Source organism: Choloepus didactylus, chromosome 25 (assembly GCF_015220235.1).
Source record: "Choloepus didactylus isolate mChoDid1 chromosome 25, mChoDid1.pri, whole genome shotgun sequence".
Classification (NCBI taxonomy): domain Eukaryota; kingdom Metazoa; phylum Chordata; class Mammalia; order Pilosa; family Megalonychidae; genus Choloepus; species Choloepus didactylus.
Window position 1 is genome coordinate 4,783,472 of NC_051331.1, and position 22,309 is coordinate 4,805,780.

The following is a 22,309-nucleotide window of genomic DNA, read 5'->3' on the forward strand; positions in this document are numbered from 1 at the left end:
TGGTTTTTATCTAGTGTTTTTCACAGAGCTGTTTTTTTGCCCTGTCTCACCTAGCTGCCGTCTTAGTTTCTCCTCTTCTTCATTATTAAAATAGAAATTTTGTTGCAAGATTAAATGAGATAACCTTTGCAACTTTGCCTAATACCTTCTTTAGTTGTTGCTCAGAAAGAGAAGACTGAGTTCCTGTCCCCATTCCGTTTTGTGTGGGAACGTGGCCTTCATTACATTACATTACTGGAGTACAATTGTGAACTCACCATTTTATTCCTTTTACATTAATGGATTTGCTATCTATATCGTTTTCAAAACGTTACCTCCTTTGTCTGGTGCTTCATTGGTCTGCAGCTAGTGCCATTTTAATTTGAGGGCTACAAATTGAAAAATAGTTAGTCCATGTAGATAAGATTCCAAGTTCCTGAAATTTCCCATGGAATGAGACAAATCAAGCAAAGGCGAATGTGTACTCAAACTGACATTCAGGAGAGGAGATTTACGACAGAAAGAAGCCAAATTGCACATATGGAATAAAGTGGGTTCTTACTATCAGAAAGAAGAGGCATTTTAATTGGTTATGATACTATCAAAGTTTGCTAGCAGTTGTCACCATGGAGATTGACCCCTCCTGAAAAATGCTAGATGAAATGAGGAAATAAAAATATATCTTTCTCAGTCCCTTGGGCTTTGGAGTCATGCAGAGTTTCAGTTTCTATCTTTCTTTAATATTAGAGAAGAAATACGTTCTTCTTGGCTTTTCTCTAACTTTGGGATTCATGTTTGAAACTAGTCATTAATTGTAGAATCATATAATTACAGCATTAGATAAGGGATCTAGAAAATTACAGACTGTTTTCAAGAAGCCAGGAAATAATTTTTATTATATCCGTCAAGACATCCTGAAATTTAACCCATCATTGAAAAGACAGAATCATAGGAATTTTTTTATTAAGGTTTATTCACACACCATACAATCATCCAAAATATGCAATCAATTGATCACACTACCATCATGTAGTTTTGTTTTTTTTTTTTTCATTTTTATTGAGATTGTTCAGATACCATACAATTATCCAAAGATCCAAGGTGTACAATCATTTGCCCCTGGGTACCCTCATGCAGCTGTGCATCCATCACCACACTTAATTTTTTGTTACTGTTTATGAAAAAATGTTGAAATACTACTAACTAGTATATAGTTTGCAATAGGTATATATTTCTTCCCTATATGCCCCTCTATTATTAACTTCTAATTGTACTTTCATACATTTGTTCTGGTTCATGGAAGCAATTTCTAGTATTTGTACAGTTAATCATGGACATTGCCCACCACAGGATTCAGTTTTATACATTCCCATCTTTTGATCTCCAGCTTTCCTTCTGGTGACATATATGACTCTGAGTTTCCCCTTTCCACCTCATGTAGTTTTTCATTCATCACCCTGATATATTTTTTTAACATTTTCCTTGTACCAGAAAAAGTGAAAATAAGATTAGAAAAATAAGAGTAAAAAGAGAATACCCAAATCATTTTCCAATATCCTGCTGTAGTTTTTCTTTAGTTTTTTTGCCCCCAGTTTTCTACTCATCCATCCATACACTGGATAAAGGGGAGCATGATCCAGAAGGCTTTCACAATCACATTATCACCCCTCATAAGCTACATTGCTATACAATTGTCTTCAAGATTCTTGGCTACTAGGTTGTAGTTTGATAGTCTCAGGTATTTACTACTATCTACTCCAATTCATTAAACCCTAAAAAGATTTATCTATATTGTGCATAAGAGTGCCCACCAGAATGACCTCTGGACTCCATCTGGAATCTCTCAGCCACTGAAACTTTATTTCATTTCATTTTGCATCCCCCTTTTGGTCAAGAAGATGTCCTCAATCTCATGATGCCAGGTCCAGATTCATCCCCGAGAGTCATATCCTGCATTGCCAGGGAGATTTACACCCCTGGGAATCAGGTCAGATGTAGGGGGAAGGACAGTGAGTTCACCTGCTGAGTTTGCTTAGCTAGAGAGAGAGGGCCACTTCTGAGCAAAAAAGTCAATATAAATATAAGGTAGTGGTTAAGGATATAAGAACATATAAGGAGATATGGGATAATAAGTAATGAGAGGTTAAGAAATAGTTTAGATTAAATTAAAATGCCCCCTTTGCCCAAGGACATGCATGTAGGGAAGATAGAGCCAGGCCAAAACCTGCAGGACCAGGTTTCCAGGAAGAGGCAAAAACAGGTGCAAATGAATCTCTGTGGACAGACAAATCAATCAGCGGAACATTAGTAATCATTGACAATATACCCATATATATGAAAACAGAATGTTATAGAAGTCCTGAACAAATAACTGGATTTAACAAGATATTACAAGAATTTACTGACAAAGAAATCTGAATGTCCAATAAACTTACAGAGAGATACTCTCAATATATTAGAAGCACTATATATATATATATATATATATATATATATATATATATATATTATATTACATTTACAGCATTGGCAAATATTTTAGAAGGTATGACATTTTGAAGTGCTGGCAAGGATGTGCAACAACAGGAACTTTTTTATACTCTGCTGGTGGGTGTGTAAAGTTAGTTTAATTGCAGTGGAGAACACATTGAATTATCTAGTAGAAATATTAGGTGCATGAAATTGCAATTCTCACCCAGATATGCCCTAGAAAAATTCTAATGCATGTCCAAATACAAGAGATAAATATGTGAATGTTCGTATAGGTGTAGTTCTTTAATTCACTTTTTTCATTTTGAAGTTATTTCAAACTTATAAGGAAGTTGCAACAATGATACAAAAATAGTACAGATATGTGATTTCCAAATATTGTCTCCCATTGCACAGGCTGCCTTTTTCCTTTTCTTACAGGGTCCTTTGATGTACAAAAGTGTTTAATTCTGAGGAGATCCCATTTGTCTATTTGTTCTTTGGTTACTCATGCTCTGGGTGTAAGGTCTAGGAAACAATCTCCTATCACACGATCTTTAAGATATTCCCCTACAGTTTCTCTTAAGAGTCTTATGGTCTTAGTGCTAATGTTTATGTCTTTGATTGATTTTGATTTAAATTTTGTATAAGTTGTGAGATAGGAGGTGAGTTAGGAGTCCTGTTTCATTCTTTTGGAAATGAATATCCAGTTTTCCAGTTCCCATCTATTGAAGAGGCTTCTCTGTTCTAGTTGCTTTGGCTTGACTGCCTTATTAAAGATCAATTGTCCATAGATATGAGGGTCTACTTCTGAACACTCAGTTCAATTCTGTTGGTCAGTATGTCTATCCTTATGCCAGTACCATGCTGTTTTGACCACTGTAGCTTTGTAATATGTTTCAAAGTCAGGTAGTGTGAGATTTGCCACTTTGCTGTACTCATTGTTTTTAGTGTTACTATATAGTGTTATTATATATTGTTATTAAATAGTATTATTAGTGTTATTAGTCTAAAGGTAGTACTTATACTGTTTTGTTTTTTTTTGGATTTTTATATGTCATGTCTTAATTTCTACACTCTTCTCGTAATCTCTCTCTCTCTTCTGTCTTTTCCTATCAGCCTGTAGCAGTCCCTTTAGTATTTCTTGAAGTGCAGGTCCCTTATTCACAAACTCTGTCACTGTCGGTCTCTCTGAAAATATTTTATTCTCTCCCCAATGTTTGAAAGACAGTTTTGCCAGATATAGATTTCTTGGTTGGCAGTTTTTTGCTTTATGCTATTATCTCTTTCACATGACTAGTTACTCTCAGAAAACTTTAATTCTTATTTCTGTCCTTGCCTTGAGCAGTGCTGAAGCAGCTCCAAGAAAGCCTGCTCTTCTTTGGTGGAGGAGCATCAGCCCCCTGCCTGGGTAAACTTAGTTTTTTGCTGCAATCTCAGCCTTTCCGCCCATTCCACATTGGTGTATGATATGTGACTATTCACAGAAGTCCCTGAAAATATGTTTGTTCCAGACAGTTCCTGGCTATTTATCAGCTGCCCTAGATAATTAACTGGCTTCCACACCTCATCACTCCACCATCTTGCTCACCCCCTTTGATCAATTTTGAATTAAGTTTTCAATATGTTGTGGGATAGGGGTCCTCCTTTGTTCTTTTGCATTTGGATATGTAGTTCTCCCAGCACCATTTGTTGAAGAGACAATTCTTTCCAAATTAAGTGGACTTGAAAGCAATTTCAAAAATCAGTTGGCCAGATATGAGGGTCTGCTTCTGAATTCTCAATTTGGCTACTCTTATTGCTATGTCTGTCCTTGAATCAGTACCATAATGTTTTGGTAACTGTGGCTTTGTAATATGTCTTTAGATCAGATAGTGTAAGTTCTCCAACTTTGATCTTCTTTTTCAAGACTGCTTTACTATTCAGTAACACTTATCCTTCCATATAAATGTGATGATTTGCTTTACATTTCTTCAAAGAATGCTTTTGTGATTTTGATTGTATTATGTTGAATCTGCATATCACTTTGGGTAGAATCAATACTTTAACAGTATTTGGTCTTCCAATCCATGAGCTTATCACGTTCTTCCATTTATTTATGTCTTTGATTTCTTTTCACAATGTTTTATAGCTTTCTGTATACAAGTCCTTTACATCCTTGATTAGATTCATTCCTAGATATTTGATTCTTTTAGTTGCTATTGAAAATGTAATTTTAAAAAATTCTCTTCCTATTGTTCATTACTAGGGTATAGAAAAACTACACATTTTGGGGTGTTGGTCTTGTACCTTGTCAGCTTGCTGAATTAATTTATTAGATTTAGTAGCTTTCTTGTGGAGTTCAAAGGATTTTTTGTATATAGGATCCTGTCATCTGCAAATAGGAAATGTTTTATTACTTTTTCTCTAATTTGGATATCTTTTCTTTCTTTCTCTTGCCTAGTTTCTTTAGCTAGAACTCGCTGAAAAAACATTGAATAGCAGTGGTAGCAGTGGGCATCCTTGTCTTGTTCCTGATCTTAGAGGTAAAGCTTTAGTCTTTCACCATTAGGTATGATGTTAGCTGTAAGTTCTCAAATATCTCCTTTATCATGTTGAGGAAGTTTCCTTCTATTCCTAGTTTTCTGAGTGTTTTTGTCAATAAGGGCTGCTGGATTTTGTCAAACACCGTTTCTATGTCAACTGGGTGGTCAAGTGTATTTTTCCCTTCATTTGTTAATATGGTATCTTACATTAATTTATTTTATGTTGAACCACTCTGCATACATGGATATGTTACTTCAACCTGTTGTCTAATACTTTTAATTTTCTGTTGTATTTGGTTTGCTAGTATTTTGTTCAGGATTCTTTGCCTGTATTCATAAGACATACTGGTCTGTAATTTTGTTTTCTTCTTTTATCTTTATTTGGCTTGGTATGAGATGTTGGCTTCACAGAATTAACTAGGGTGTGTATCTTTTTCTTCAATTTTGGAAGATTTTGAATATATTTTGTGTTAATACTTATTGGAATATTTGGTAAATTCCTCCTGTGAAGTCTAATTCTGGGCTTTTCATTTTTGGAAGTTTTAGATAACTGATTCAGTCCTTTTACTTGTTTTTGATATGTGGAGGTGTTCTATTTTTCCTTGAATCAGTGTAGGCAGTTTGTGTGTTTGTAGGAATTTGTCCATTTCCCATAAGTTATTTAAATACTGTAGCATACAGTTGTTTATAGTGTCCTCTTATAGCCTTTTTTTGCTTTTTTATATATGTGTGGTCAGTAATAACAATCCCTTTTGTCATTTCTGATTTTAGTTATTTTATCTTCTTTCTTTTTCCCCCCTTAGTCTAGATAAATATTTATCAATTTTATTGATCTTTTCAAAGAACCAAGTTTTGGTTTTGTTGATTCTCTCTATTGGTTTTTTTTTCAAGTCTCTGTTTTATATTTTCCATGCTCTAATATTTGATATTTCCTTCTTTCTGCTTGATTTGGGTTTAATTTGCTCTTTCTCTCCAGGTTTCTGTTTAGGTTTTTTGTTGTGTTGTTTCTTGTTTGTTTTTGCTTTAAGCATTTAGAACTATAATTTCCCCCTCAGTACTGCATTTTCTGCATCATGTAACTTTTGGGATGTTGTGTTTTCATTTTCACTTTCCTCCAGTAATTTCCTAATTTTTCTTGTGATTTCTTCCTTGACCCATTGTTTAGAATTATATTGTCTAGTTTCCACATGTTTTTGAATTTTCCATTTCCCCTTCTGTCATTGAATTTTAGCTTCATTCCATTGTGCTAAAAGAAAATACATTGTATGATTTCAATATTTTTAATTATTGATACTGTTTTTCATGACCTAACATATAATCTATCTTATAGAATGAACCACATATACTAGAAAAGAATGAGTATTCTGCTGCTTTGGGGTAAAGTGTTTTCACATGTCTGTTAGATCTAGTTGATTTATAATATTTGAGTCTTCCATTTCCTTACTGATCTTCTCTCTATATATTCTATCTATTATTGAAAGTTTTGCATTAATGTCATCTACTGTAGAACCCTCTCTTTCTCTCTTTAACACTGTCAATATTTGCTTCATGTATTTTGGGGCTCTGGTGTTAGGTGCATATATGTTTATATTTTTTATATCTTGTTCAGTTTACCCCCTTTATCTGTATATAATTACCTACTTTGTCCCTTGTAGTAGGTTTTTACTTAAAGCGTATTTTATTTGATATTAGTATAGTTAACCCAGCTGTCTTTTAGGTACTGCCTTCATGATATATTTTCCCATCCTTTCACATTCAACCTATTTATGTCTTTGAAATTATGGTAAGTCCCTTATAAACTATATACATATATATATATATATATATATATATATATATATATATATATATACACATATATATATAAAATCAGTTCTTCCCATTGCTTCCTTTTGACTGGAGATTTCAATCAATTTGCAAGAAACTACTGCTACTGCATGCTTTTCTTCTGCCATTTTGCTATTTTGTCTTCGTAACTTATACCAATTTTTTAGCCTTTAATTCTTCTGTTAATGCCTACATTCATATTTATTTGATATTTTTGTGTAGCATATTGAGTAAATTCTCATTCCTTTCTTGATATATTTTTCATATATTTTCCTTGTGGTTACAATGGGGTTAAAATTTAACATCCTAATATATAACAATCATATGTGATTTGATACTAAATTTGCCAGAATAGAATATGCATACACTATTCCTATACACTTCTGACCAACATCATTTTTGGTAGGTTTTAAGTGGGTTCTTTGTAAAATTAAAAGTAAACTGATAAAAATCTTTAAATCATTCAGTCTTTCCATTCTTGTTCCATCTTGCATGTTGGGCCCTTTTGTTTTTCTATGCTGTCATATCCTAATTCTGTCATACCATATGGGAAGTCCTGTTTGGAGACTCACACTATGTTGTTTCTCTGAACCTCCATGCAGTGATCATCACATTAATGTTGGCTTGATATGGTCCTTGTCATCACAAAACTGCTGTATACCATCTTTTCCAATTTCATTTTCATCTTCTGGATCTTTGAATCTATTGTACAGTTTTTCTAACTTCTTTCTGTCATTGATCCTCTTATAGTCTCTCATATATAAAGTTCAGAATTTTGGAAGAATTTGTCCTTTGCAAAAACCAACTTTAAGCCCTTCTGAGATAGACAACTTAATGCTGTTTTCTCACGAGACTGTGTGCGTATCATTTACTGGCAAACTTTATCCTTTGGTGGTGATTTCAACTTGTTCAAATTGGTGTCCTTCAGGCCTCTCCCCTCCTCCTCCAGCTCCTTAATGACTGGAATGTGGAGATGGTGGCTCCTGTCCTGGGCTCACCAGATCCCACTCATGCACAGTGCATAATTGCAGGGAGGCAGAGGGCCCCATCTGCCCGCTACTTTTCTGAGGAGGAGTAGGAAAATAGGGTTTCTGTATGGTGGCAGGAGGGCAGGGGAAGGTTTCCCAAATCAGCCTCCCAGTAGTGATTTTACAATTCATTTTTATGCAGGTCAAAGGCAAAGGAAGATAATATTTTCATTAATAGGCAACAGAGGTCTGGAAAACTTCAGAATCTTCATTATTTACTGTTTCCTTCCTGGGAAATGTACCTCCATGAGTCTAGGAAGATAGAGGTTGGCTTTACTTATATCTGGGGGTTTGGGGGACCATAGGTGAAAGCTTATTGAAATCTGGGTGCAGACTTTACATTTACATATTGCTGCAGATCTTCCATTTACATTTTGCTCCTTTGTGCGACCAAGAGTTCTCACCAACTGCCTACTCCCTGTTTTAAAATACACTTAAATGCTGCTTTAAAGGTTCCATTTTTATATATTATATTTTTAGTTCTGTTTAATTGAGAGATACTCACATACCCTACAGTCATCCACAGTGCACAAATGGTCATAGTACAACCATGTATCTGTGCTTCCATCACCACAATGAATTTTGAACATTTTCATTACTCCAAAAGAATATAAATGAAAAGAAAATACAAGTAGAAAAGAATGACCAAAATATCCTATCCCCCATCCACCCTATTATTCATTTAATTTTTGTCCCCATTTTCCTACTCATCTATCCATACAGTGGACAAAGTGATTGTGAGCCACAAGGTTTTCACAATACACATTCACACTGTCTATGCTATGTAGTTATACAGTCATCTACCAGAATTAAGTTTACAGGGTTGCAGTTCAACATTTTCAGGTATTAACCCATAGCCATTCCAGTACACTAAAAACTATACAGGGATATCTATAGAACATATAAGAATAACCTCCAGAATTACCTCTTGACTACATTTGAAATCTCCCAGCCATTGTAACTTGATTTTTTTTTTCATGTTCTTCTCCATTTTGGTCAAGAAGTTTTTCTCAATTCCATGATTCCAGGTCCAGTCTCATCCCCATGAGCCACGACCCAGACTGCCAAGGAGATTCACACCCCTGGGAGTCATGTCTCATGTAGATGGGAAGGCAGTGAGTTTACTTCCATTTTGGCCTAGAGAGAGAGGCCACATCTGAGCAACAACAAAGGCATATGAGGGTGCCTCTTTAGCATTGATGCAAGCAGGGCCAGCCTCTCCTCTGCAGCAACAAGCCCCACAAGGTTAAGCCCCAAGATCAAGGGCTCACCCCTCCAAATTGGCAGTCCCCAGTTCCAGTGAAACTTAATATTTCCTCATTTCCCCCAATCCTCAGAGGGGCTTTCCAAATGCATTCCTACTCTCTGCCCAAATTATTTTGAGATTTATTGAGATTTCACACCAACCTCTGCAAACCAATCGGATCTCACTTTCCAAGCTTCATGTAATTATGGTGTTGGAGTAAACTGACCGTATACATCAAACTATCTGGTGTGCTACAGGAAGTACAGATTTTACATGAAATAAACGTAACTTCCTTTGGTCTCGTGCAAAATTTGAAGTTTTAAAACAGTCAGTATCATCCTTTACCCTTCATTCTGTCCTGCCTTCATCCTAACCAGATTGCCTCAGTCATATTTCTAATTGAATTCTGGACTCTTCCTCAGCATTTTAAACAACTGCTCTATAGGATAATACTGATATTCACAGCTGCCAGACTCGAGCTCTGAGTCTCATGTGCCACACAGATACTTGAAGTTCTAAGGCCAGACCAGGTTATACACAAACAGCTCAGCACCTCAGAATCTAGAGATAACCATTAAAACTGAGGAACAGATGTGATGGCTGTAAGAGCTCACAATATAGGGATCTTTTTAATAAGCCTACCCCTGATAATCTGTGCTCTAAGATTCAATACTAATTAGAGTTTGCCGATTATAGTTTGTCCATATTAGTGAGGTGTTATAATATTATAATGTTTGTCATTTTGTTTCTGGCTTATTTCACTCAATATGTTGCCCTCCAGATCCATCCAAGTTGCATACCTCACAACTTCATTCCTTCTTGCAGCCTCTCAGCATTCTGTTGTAGGCCTACCCCACAGCCCACATTCTGTTCATCTGTTGAAGTACCCGAAAGCCACTTCCATATATTGCAAACCAGGAATGCTGTCACCATATACAGCAGTATGCAAATGTCCATTCATATCCCTGCTCTCCTTTCTTTCAATTATGTACTCAATAGTGAGGTTTCAGGACATTATGGCAACACCATACTTAGCCTTTTGTGGAACCACCACACCTCACTCCAGATGGGCTGTACCATTCTGCTTCCCCACCAGCAGTGAATAGGTGCATCCCTCTCTCCATGTTTTCTCCAGCACTGGTATTCCTGTCCTAATTTTTCTGCTGCAATTTTATAAAGCTGTATTTACATACCGCACAGTCATCCACAGTGTACAATCAATTGTTCAGAGTCTCATCATATAGTTGTGCATTCATCACCACAATCAGTCCTTGAACATATTCATTACAATAAAAAAATTTTAAATAATAATAATAAAATGGATAAAAGTGAAAATACAAATAAAATAAAATAAAATTCAACAATAAGGTCACACAGTACCACCACTATCAGGAATTCCATACCCCACCTCCTATAACCATTGTATCTCTTCTTATAGACCTTTAGGTTTGGTATATTGCCATTGTTAAAATTAATGGAAGCATATTACAATGTTACAGTTAACTATATACTCTAGTTTTCATCGATGATATCTTTCCCCGATGTCATCCCATTCTCAACACTTTGCAAACTTGACATTCATTTATTCCCCTACATGGAGAAATTTTTCCTATTTGTGTATTTAATCACCATAATTGATCTTTCAAGATTTTGCTAAGTTATACAATACCAGTCTTTATCTTCTGTCTTTCCTTTTGGTGTCATAAATATCCCTAGCTTTCCTCTTTCAACTTTACTCAAGTCATATTTTTCCAGTGTACTAACAATATTGTGCTACCATCATGCAGTATTTTGCTCTCCATTTCTGGATCTATAAAATCAATCCTGCTGAACATACTATACTCCTTCAGCATGAAATGCCTGATCTCTACCCTTTTTCTATCTTGTAATAACCTGTGTTCCCAGCTTTTAACCTTCAAAGATTTTCATTAAAATTATTTTGTATTAGTGAGACCATATAGCATTTGACCTTTCGTTTTTGTCTAATTTCACTCAGTATCATGTCCTTAAGGTTCATCCCTATTGTTTTATGCTCTTTGTCATTATTCTGTCTTACAGCTGCATAATACTCCATTGTATGTATATGATACTTGTTATCATTTGTTTATCTGCTCATCCATTGATGGATATTTGGGGTATTTCTATCTCTTGGCATTTGTAAATAATGCCACTATAACCATTGGGTCACAAATGTCTATTAATTTTTTAGCTTTTATTACTTCTGAGTATATACCTAGTAATGGAATTCCTGGATCATATGGCAATTCTGTACTTAGTTTCTTGTGGTACTGCCACACTGCCTTCCAGAGTGGCTACACCATTCTGAATTCCCATGAACAATGAATAAATATGCCTCTTTATCCACAACCTCTCCACCACTTGTTATTTTCATTATTTTATGATAATGACCATTCTACTAGGTGTGAGATGGTATCCCATTGTGGCTTTGGTTTGCATTTCCTAAAAGTCAGTAAAGCTGAGCATCTTTTTATATGTTTTTGAGCCATTTGTATTTCCTCTTCAGCAAAGTGTCTATCCATGTCTTTTGCCCAGTTTTTAATTTGGTTGTTTTTCTTACTGTTGTTGAGTTGTAGGGTCTCTTTTTATATTTTAGATATTAAACCCTTATCTGATATGTGGTTTCCAACTATTGTCTCCCATTGCATTGGTTGCCTTTTTACTGTTCTGACAAAGTCCTTTGATATACAAAGTGTTAAATTTTGAGGAGATCCCATTTATGTATTTCTTCCTTCATTGCTTATGATTTGGGTGTAAAGTCTAGGAAACCACCTCCTATCACAAGATCTTTAAGATATTTCCCTGCATTTTCTTCTTAAAGTTTTATGGTCTTAGTTCTAGTGCTTAGGTGTTTGATCCATTTTGAGTTAATTTTTGTATAAGGTGTGAGATAGGATCCTCATTCATTGTTTTGGGTATGGATATCCAGTTCTCCAAGCACCAATAATGATTGCTTGACTGCCTTATTAAAGATCAATTGTCCATAGATGAGAGGATCTATTTCTGAACTCAGAATTTGATTCCATTGGTCGGGATATCTATCTTTATGCCAGTACTATGCTGTTTTGACCACTGTAGCTTTGTAATATGGTTCAAAGTCTGCCTCTGGGGGTTAGGCACTGGGCACCACAGCATGTTCTCTGTGTATGTACAAAATAAAAATGTTTTTGATGTCCTTTTTTATTCTAATTTTTCCTTTATTTTTTTTGGGATAATCAAAAAGTTCAAAGATTGATTGTGGTGATCAATGCACAACTATGAACAACCAATTGTACACTTTGAAGGATTGTATATTATGTCAATATATCTGAATAAAATTGCATTTAAAAAAAAGTCTGATGATTTTTGCCAGCCAGCAAGCTCTGGTTTGATTTCAAGCATTGCTTTAACTGTTTAGTTGTCTGTATTTCTCAATTTAAACAGGGCTTGTTTACTGGGTACAGGGTTTAGACCAGTTCCGTTGGTCCTGGGATAAGGTCTAGAGAGGTTCTGAGAAATTTTAATATTCCTTTGCAGTTTCCAGTTTCTCCAGCAGATGGTGCTGTACAGTGACTTGATTGTCCTCAGAAGGTGTTTTTGAGGCTGTTTCTGACCAGATGAGGCTGAATTATCTCTTGGAGCCCACCTGTATCTCACTCCGTGGGACTGAATTATCTGTTGAAGCCTGGCCAAGTCCATGTCGGTGAGTACCAATAATCTGTTACAGATCTGGTGAGTCTGGCTGGGTGGGGTTAAATAACTTCTTGGAGTCCAGCTGAGTCTGGCTGGGTGGTGCTGAATTACCTCCTGGTGCCCCTGTCTGACAGGGCATGGCTGAAGCTGCAGGTTTCCTGCACCCTCACGTTGCTGGGTAATGTCTGACTCAGTGTGGGGCTGTGGCCCCCTCTCGCTCTATGGCAGAGGGCTCCTCCAGCTGTCACTCTCTTCCACCGTCTCCCAGGCAGGTATCAGCCTCTGGCTACTATGTTCCTCAAGGGTGGGGAAGGGCTTTCAGACTCAGGGTTAGAAATGGCCTCTGCCCATGTTTTCTCATACTCTTTGCCCCTCACTGATCTGGGCCTTGAAATGTCCTCCTCTATCCCCCTGATCTCCAAATGATGGTCCTCTTTCTCTCTGCTGTGAATGATTTTTTTTGCCTGTGTCTCCATTGGGAAGAGAGTAGAATCCTAACTGCTGGATCTGTGTTCCTTCCTTGCTGTTCAACACCAAGTGTGGGGGTGAGGAGAGGACTCACTGGCCCAGAAGAGGTTTCTCCTATGTTAAATCTCTCTTCTTCTTAAATTCAGCCTCTATGGGGTACACCTCTCATCCATACACTGTTCCAGAGTTCTGAACAAGTCAAGGTTATCTCCCTTTTTTGCTGAATATCTGGGAAGTTTTCAGCAGCTGTTTACATCACCATGTTATGTTACCGCCACTGCAGTTTATCTTTTTAATTTAGTTTTATTGAGATATATTCACATATCATATAATCATCCATGGTGCACAATCAACTGTTCACAGAATCAACCTATACTTGTGCATTCATCACCCTAATCTATTTTTTGAATATCTTCCTTATACCAGAAATAGGAAAAATAAGATTAAAAAATAAAAGTAAAAAAGTACACCCAAATCATCCCCTCTCACCCTATTTTTTCATTTATATTTTGTCCCCATTTTTCTACTCATCCATCCATACACTGGATAAAGGGAGTGTGATCCACAAGGCTTTCCCAATCACATTGTCACCCCTTATAAGCTACATTGCTATACAGTAGTCTTCAAGAGTCAAGGCTACTGGGTTGCAGTTTGATAGCTTCAGGTATTTACTTCTGTCTATTACAATGCATTAAAACCTAAGAAGAGTTATCTATATAGTGCACAAGAGTGCCCACTAGAGGGACCTCTCGACTCCATTTGGAGTCTCTCATCCACTGAAACTTTTGTGTTTCATTTTGCATCCATATTTTGGTCAAGAAGATGTCCTCAAACTCATGATATCATGAGCAGATTCATCCTGGGGAGTAATATCATCTTTTGCCAGGGAGATTTAAACCTTGGGGAGTCAGATCCCATGTAGTGGTGAAGGCAGTGAGTTCACCTGCTAATTTGGCTTAGCTAGAGAAAGAGGGCCACATCTGAGCAACTACGATGTACTCAAGGGGAGACTCCTAGGCCCAATTATAAGCAGGTTTAGCCTCTCCTTTGCAGTAATGAGCTTCCTAATAGCAAGTCCCCAGATAAAGGGCTTGACACACCAAACCACCAGCCCTCTGTGTTTGTGAGAAGATCAGCAACAGTCCCAGGTGAGAAAGCCCAATGCTTCCACATTTCCTCCCAGTTCCTTAGGGTGGCCCTCCATATATATTTTTATTCATTGCCCAAATTGTTTTGGAATGTGTCACTATTTCACACTAATCTATACAAACCTAATCTATAAAAACCAACTAATCTATTTCACTTCCTATTAAAAGTTCTATGTAATTATGGTATTTGAACAAACTGTGAGTTAAATTGTTTAGGAAATATGAATCCTGCACCAAATAAACATTTCTTCCCTTGGTCTCATATGGAAGTTGAAGTTTTCAAACATAGTCAGTGTTGTCCTTTGCTCTTTGGCCAAATTTGTCCTAGTCCTAACCAGATATGCTTCATTATATCTCTAATTGAAGTCTGGACCTTTTTTCAGCTTTTTCAACAGCTACTATGTGCACTAATACTGACATTCATATCTGCTGAGTTCTAGCTCTATGATTCAGGTGTCACATGGATACCCAAAGTTCCAGGGATTAATCAGATTATACACATAGGGATTAGTATATCAGAATCTGGAAATAGCCATTACCATTGAGGAATAGATGTGACTGATGTAAGAGTGTACTATCTAGGGACCATTACAATAAATTTTCCCCTGATAAGCTATGCTATGAGATTCAGTAGTGAGTTTACACATTGCTGTTAGTCCACATTGGTGAGGCATTATAGTGTTTGCCTTTGTTTCTGGCATAGTTCACTCAAAATGCTGCCTACAGGATCCATTCACCTCATTGCATGTCTCACAGCTTCACCCCTTCCAAAGTTGCTCAGTATTCCATTGTATGCACACCACCATTCACCATTCTGTTCCTCAGTCAATGTACCCTTAGCCACTGCCACCCACTGCAAATCATGGATACTGCCACCATAAACAACAATGTGCAAATGTCCATTCATGTCTCTGCTCTCAGATCTTCCAAGTATATACCCCATTTCAAAGGGTAGAAATAGAAGGGAACTTTCTCAATATGATAAAGGCAATATATGAAAACCCCACAGTAACATCATACTCAACAGGGAAAGACTGAAACCTTTACATCTATGACCAGGAACAAGACAAGGATGCCCATGTCACCATTGTTATTCAACATTGTGCTGGAAGTTCTAGCTGGAGCAGTTAGGCAAGGAAAAGAAATAAAAGGCATCCAAATTGGAGAGGAAGAAGTAAAACTTTCACTCTTTGCCGATGACATGATTCTAAATATAGAAGATCTAGAAAAATCTACAGCAAAGATATTAGAACTAATCAATGAATACAGCAAAGTGGCAGACTTAAAGGTCAACATGCAAAAATCTGTAGTGTTCTTATATGTGAGTAATGTGCAGTAAGAGGAAGAAATCAAGAAAAAAATTCCATTTACAGTAGCAACCAAGGAATCAGGTATTTAGGAAGAAACTCAAAATCCACAAAAGACCTATACAAAGAAAACTACAAGAAATTGCTGAAAGAAATCAATTAGGACTTAAAAAAAAATGGAAGAACATACTGTGATCATGGATTGGGAGACTAAATATAATCAAGATGTCAATTCCACCTAAATGATTTATAGATTCAATGTAATACCAATTAAAATCCCAGCAATTTAATTGCAGAAATAGAAAAACCAATAACCAAATTTATTTGTAAGGGCGGCATGCCCCACATAGCCAAAAATGTCTTGAGAAAGAGGAAGGAAATGGGAGGTCTCACACTACCTGACTTTGAACATATTACAAAGTTACAGTGGTCAAAAAAGCATGGTACTGGCATCAGGATAGCTATACCAACCAATGGGAATCAAACAGTATACAGAAATAGACCCTTGCATCTGTGGACATCTGATCTTTGATAAGGCCATCAAGCCCAAGCAACTGGGACAGAGCAGCCTCTTCAATAAATGTTATTTGGAGAACTGATTATCCATATCCAAGGTATGAAAGAGGACTCTTCTCTCACACATAATAGAAAACCTAACTCAAAATGGATCAAAGACCTAAACATTAGTGCTAAGAATATAAGACTTTTAGAAGAAACTGTAGGGAAATATCTTAAAGATCCTGTGGTCAGAGGTTCTTTCTAGACCTTACACCAAAAGCATGAGCAATGAAAGAAAAAATAAATAGGATCTCCTGAAAATTAAACACTTGTACATCAAAGGACTTTGTCAGAATTATGCTGAATGCCTTATTTTTGTGTTACTAAAATATGTACATTCTAAAATGTTGTTATATACTTTTTCCTTGAATATAAATTTCAGCAAAATAATTTTGCTTTATAAACAGACACATGGATTCCCACAGCCTGAGAGAAAGCTGGTAGATTGCAAATTTTCTAAGTAAAAAAAAAAAAACAAACAACAACAACAACAACAACAAACAAACAAAAAAAAGCAAAGAAAAAACAGGAATTATTGTCTTCCGGTAAATTATTTATATTACTCCTCAGAACAACCAAAACCCACAAAACAGGGAGTCTGCTGAGAAAACACATAAAGGTTGCCTTCGGGACAGAAAGGACATAATCTGTTTTCCTTTATTGCATCTTTGCAATTTACCTAATTAGAGGGTAACTATTTGATGAAGCAGGCATGACTTTATTAGATTTCTCATGATTCACGTTCTATTTAATCAAGTTTTCTTAAGATTCTAGCTCTCCTGCAGTTATCAGTGGCATAAAAAGTGAGTTTGCCTTCAAAACAGTGTTTTTGCTAGAGAGCAAAAGAAGCTCTGCGCTCCAAAGTGTAGAGGAAGCATGCTCAATGGTGATTGCTTCATTTTGTTTCCCAATTTATTTGAGTTCTGGTGAGTGTTGGAGAGAATTTTTACCAGGAGGGACAGCCCTCCCTTTTTCATAAATCAAAATTTAATCAGAATGTAGTTGTCTAATCTGATAGGCATTTGGGGACAGATATTCTGAGGGTATGTTAGAAGGTTATAACATGATATTTCTCAGTGTTTAAAATGCATAAGTTAGTGTTTGATGGGAACCTTGCCTGATCTTACCAGATGGTATTTTTTCTGCCTTTAGGCCAGTTTTGAGAGAACATAAGTGGATAGTTGGATAGAGGGATAGATAGATAATTAGATAGATAGATAGATAGATAGATAGATAGATAGATAGATAATTAGATAGATCGATCGATCTATAATGGCAAACTGGGTGAGTTTTCTGAATGAATATTAGGAGCACAATTAAGTGGGAGTGGAAGCAAAAGGCTAAGTTTGGTTGGATTCAGTGATGGGATCTCTGAGAGACTGACATTTGAAATGTGATTGAAAGAAAATGAGTATGGAATGGGAAGGTCTGTGGATTAGGATGTAAAAGAAGCATGAGAATACTCCTCAGTAGAGATAATAACAATGTTTAATTATACTTAGTTGTTTCAAGAAGTCATGTGAGATTGGAGACAAGATGGAGGAGTGGTGAGTGGTGGGATTCAGTTAGTCCTCCAGGGCAGTTGGTAGAAAGCCACAAACTGCATGGACCAGACACTGCAGAGCAATCTGACTTTGGGCATACTTCATACAACACTCATGAAGATGTGGAACCACTGAGATCAGCAAAATCTGTATGTTCTTGTGGTCAGGGGACACATGCCCCTCCCTGCCAGGCACAGTCCTGTGGGAGGAGGGTCCATCAGTGCTGGGAACCAGGAGGGAGAACTACAGTTGCAGCTCTGATCGAAAACTCAGACTGCTGGTCAAAAACTCCAAACAAAGATAGACTGAGACCAGACACCTTGAGAATCTGGGAACAGTCAGCCCAGTGAAGAAGAGATAGGGCTAGCAAAACAGCAAAAACAAACAAACAAACAAACAAACAAGAAAAAAAAACAAAAATAAAAACAGAGATTTTTGGAGTTCAGGTGAACATAATATGGAGAAGGGCAGGGATCAAACAGAATCAAGCACCTATGCAAATCCAGAGAGTGAGGACCCTTGTCTCAAGAGCCAGTTTCTCTGCTTTCTTGATTGCTCCTTAATGACCCTCAATGCCTTGTCTCTTACCATTTCAATAGTGCATTAGATCTGTAAGGAGGGCCCTTTTTCTTTTTCTTTTTCCATTTCATTTTTTTTTTAAAATCTTTTACTCTTTTTCTAAAACAATTAGTCTAAGAGGCCCATTACAGAAAGCCTTAAAGAAATGCAGTTTGGGCCCAGGCAAGAGCAGAGCTTAGAAAGCTCTGAGAGACAAAGCAATAGGTCTAGTGGTTGAGAAAATTCACTAAACACCATAACTTCCCAAGGGGAGCATCCCCTTATAGCCATCTTCCCAGCAGGCTGTGAACACTCCTGCCTCATGCTGGCACTACAGCTCAGAGCTGTGCCAAACAACCCAGTGTGCCAGGAAGTGTTTTCAGCAACACATGCACATGTCACAATATCTGCCATGGACAATAACCTTTCACACACCCACAGCTAATTGTTCCAGAGCTGGGAAGGTGGAGCTGTCTGTAAACAGGGAAATTAACGTGTCCCATACAGCCATCCTTTCAGCAGTTTGGGAATGCTCTTACACAGCCCTGCAGCCCAGAACATCCCTTGAGTGATGGTGCTGACTTGTGATATAGCAGTCTTCTCTCAGGGAGGCTTTAGGAAGACACGGCTTGTAAGAGGGACCCTCTCACATGTCCCAGGGACCATACACCAATACCAATTCTTAGGGGTCAGTGTCAGAGGTAAACTGTGGTGAGACTGAACTGAAGGATTAGACTCTTGCAACATCTTTAAACCTCCTGGGATATTTGATTATTAAAGCCACCCTCCCTCCCTCCCTAACTGCTTAGACACCCCCCCACATTCAGGGTGGGCAGCACCAACTCCAAATGCAAACTTGTTACAACAAATGGACCCCAACAAGGTTCAGACCCCCACTTACCACAAAGACAAATTTGGAGAGAAATGGCTTGAGGGGAATAGGTGGCTCGCAGATGCCACCTGCTTGTTAGAGAAAGTTTACTCCACCAAGCTGTAGAGCTGACAAATTAGAGATAAGAGTTTGAATCAGTCTATATATCCTAAAAGAATGCTATCAAGTTAAGCAAGAGGCCAAGAGGCCAAAAACAACAGAAAATTTTACAGCATATGAAGAAACCAGACAATATGGATAACCCAAACCCAAACACCCAAATCAAAGATCAGAGGACAAACAGTGCTTGGAGAACAAATCAAAGAACTAAACAGAAACAATCAGAGCATGGCACTGAGTATAAATGACATGAAGAAGACCCTAGGAGAGCATAAAGAAGAAATTGCAAGAGTGAATAAAAAACAGACAATCTTATAGAAATAAAAGAAACTCTTGCCAAAATTGAAAAGATTCTGTATATTCATAGTACAAGACAAGAGGAAGGTGAACAATGGATCAGTGAGCTTGAGAGTTACAGAACAGAAAATGAAAGCACAAAAGAAAGAATGGGGAAAAATTGAAATAATTGAAATGGAACTCAGGGATATGATAGATAATATAAAATGTCCAAATATACGACTCATTGATGTTCAAGAAGGGAGAAGAAAGGAAAAGGTCTAGGAAGAGTATTCAAAGAAATTGTTGGAGAAAACTTCCCAAATCTTCTAAACACCATAAATACACAAATAATAAATGCCCAGGGAACTCCAAATAGAATATGTCCAAATAAACCCACTCCGAGACATATTCTGATCAGAATGTCAAGTACTGAAGAGAATGAGCAAGTTCTGAAAGAAGCAAGAGAAAAGCAATTCATCACTTACAAAGGAAACAGCATAAAACTAAGTAGTGACTACTCAGCAGCCACCATGGAGGTGAGAAGGCTGTGGCATGATATATTTAAAATTCTGACGGAAAAATTGCCAACAAGAATACTTTATCCAGCAAAGCTCTCCTTCAAATTTGAAGTAGAACTACATTTTTCACAAACAAATGCTGAGAGAATTTGCTAATGGGAGACCTGCCCTACTTGAGATACTAAAGGGAGGACTACTGTCAGAGAAACAAAGAAAGGAAAGAGAGATATGGAGAAAGGTTCAGTACTAAAGAGATTCAGTATGGGTACATTAAAGGGCATTAAGAGAGAGAGGGAAAAATATATTTGACAAACATAAAACAAAGTATAGGATGGCTGATTTCAGAAATACCTTCCAAGTAATAACATCGAATGTAAATGGATTAAACTGCCCAATTAAAAGATATAGATTGGCAGAATGGATCAAAAAACATGAACCATCAATATGTTGTATATAAGAGACTCATCTTAGACACGGAGACACAAAAAAATTGAAAGTGAAAGGATGGAAAAAATATTTCATGCAAGCTACAGCCAAAAGAAAGCAGGAGTAGCAATATTAATCTCAGATAAAATAGACTTTAAATGCAAGGATGTTATGACAGACAAAGAAGGCAACTACATACTAATAAAAGGGGCAATTCAACAAGAAGAAATAACAATAGTAAATGTTTATGCATGCAATCAAGGTGCCAAAAATACATGAGGCAAACACTGGCAAAACTAAAGGAAGCAATTGATGTTTCCACAATAATTGGGGGAGACTTCAACACATCACTCTCTCCTGTAAATAGATCAACCAGACAGAAGACCAATAATGAAACTGAAAACCTAAACAATTTGATAAATGAATTTGTCTTAACAGATGTATATAGAACATTACATCCAAAATCACCAGGATACACATTCTTCTTTAGTACCCACAGAACTTTCTCCAGAATAGATCATATGCTGGAACATAAAACAAGCCTCAATAAATTAAAAAAAATTTGAAATTATTCAAAGCACATTCTCTGACCACAATGGAATACAATTAGAAACCAATAACTATCAGAGACTTAGAAAATTCACAAATACCTGGAGGATAAACAACACACTTCTAAACACTCAGTGGGTTAAAGAAGAAACAGCAAGATAAATTGGTGAATATAAAGAGACAAATGAAAATGAGAACACAACATATCAAAACCTATGGGATGCAGCAAAAGTGGTACTGAGGGGGAAGTTTATATCACTAAATGCATACATCAAAAAGGAAGAAAGAGCTAAAATCAAAGAACTAATGGAGCAACTGAAGAAGCTAGAAAATGAACAGCAAAGCAACCTTTAACAAGTAGAAGAAAAGAAATAAGTATTAAAGCAGAAATAAATGACATAGAGAACAACAACAAAAAAATAGAATAAATAACACCAAAAGTTGGTTATTTGAGAAGATCAAGAAGATTGCCAAGCCCTAACTAGTCTGATAAGATCAAAAAGAGAGAAGACCCATATAAAAAAAGAGAATGAGAAAGGTGACATTACTGTGGCAATCTGAGACATTACAGGGCAAACTGGCAATCTGCTACATTACAGGGCAATGAGGCAAGACAAAGAAATAAAAGGCATCCAAATTGGAAAGGAAAAAGTAAAACTGTCATTATTTGCAGATGATATGATCTTATATCTGCAAAACACTGAGAAATCGATGATACAGCTAGTAGAGCTAATAAACAAATTTAACAAAGTAGCAGGATACAAGATTAATGCACATAAGTCAGTAATGTTTCTATATGATACAAATGAACAAAAAGAAGAGACACTCAAGAAAAAGATAACATTTTCAATAGCAACTAAAAAAATTAAGGACCTAGGAAAAAACGTAACCAAAATTGTAAAAGACCTATACAAAGAAAATTACATAACTCTACTGAAAGAAATAGATGGGGACCTAAAAAGATGGAAAAATATTCCATGTTCATGGATAGGTAGGCTAAATGACATTAAGACGTCAATTCTTCCCAAACTCATCTACAGACTCAATGCAATCCCAATCAAAATTCCAGCAACCTACTTTGCAGACATGGAAAAGCTAGTTATCAAATTTATTTGGACAGGGAAGATGGCTCTAATTGCTAATAACACTCTAAAAAAGAAAAAAGAAGTGGGAGGACTAACATTCCCTGACTTTGAAGA

The 22,309-nt window shown here is 36.7% G+C and overlaps 2 protein-coding genes across 5 annotated transcripts in view; both read left to right on the plus strand.

Annotated features, from left to right (window-relative positions):
- LOC119520534 (olfactory receptor 7A10-like) overlaps positions 1-22,309 on the plus strand; it is a 66,466-nt gene that overhangs the window by 15,552 nt on the left and 28,605 nt on the right. The gene's annotated exons all lie outside the window — the stretch shown is intronic.
- Positions 1-22,309, plus strand: part of LOC119520530 (zinc finger protein 596-like) — a 48,846-nt gene that overhangs the window by 4,184 nt on the left and 22,353 nt on the right. For all 4 annotated transcript variants that reach the window (XM_037818447.1, XM_037818449.1, XM_037818450.1 and 1 more), the window contains exon 2: positions 12,609-12,774. The gene's annotated coding sequence lies outside the window, so the exon portion shown is untranslated. The remainder of the gene's footprint in view (positions 1-12,608; positions 12,775-22,309) is intronic.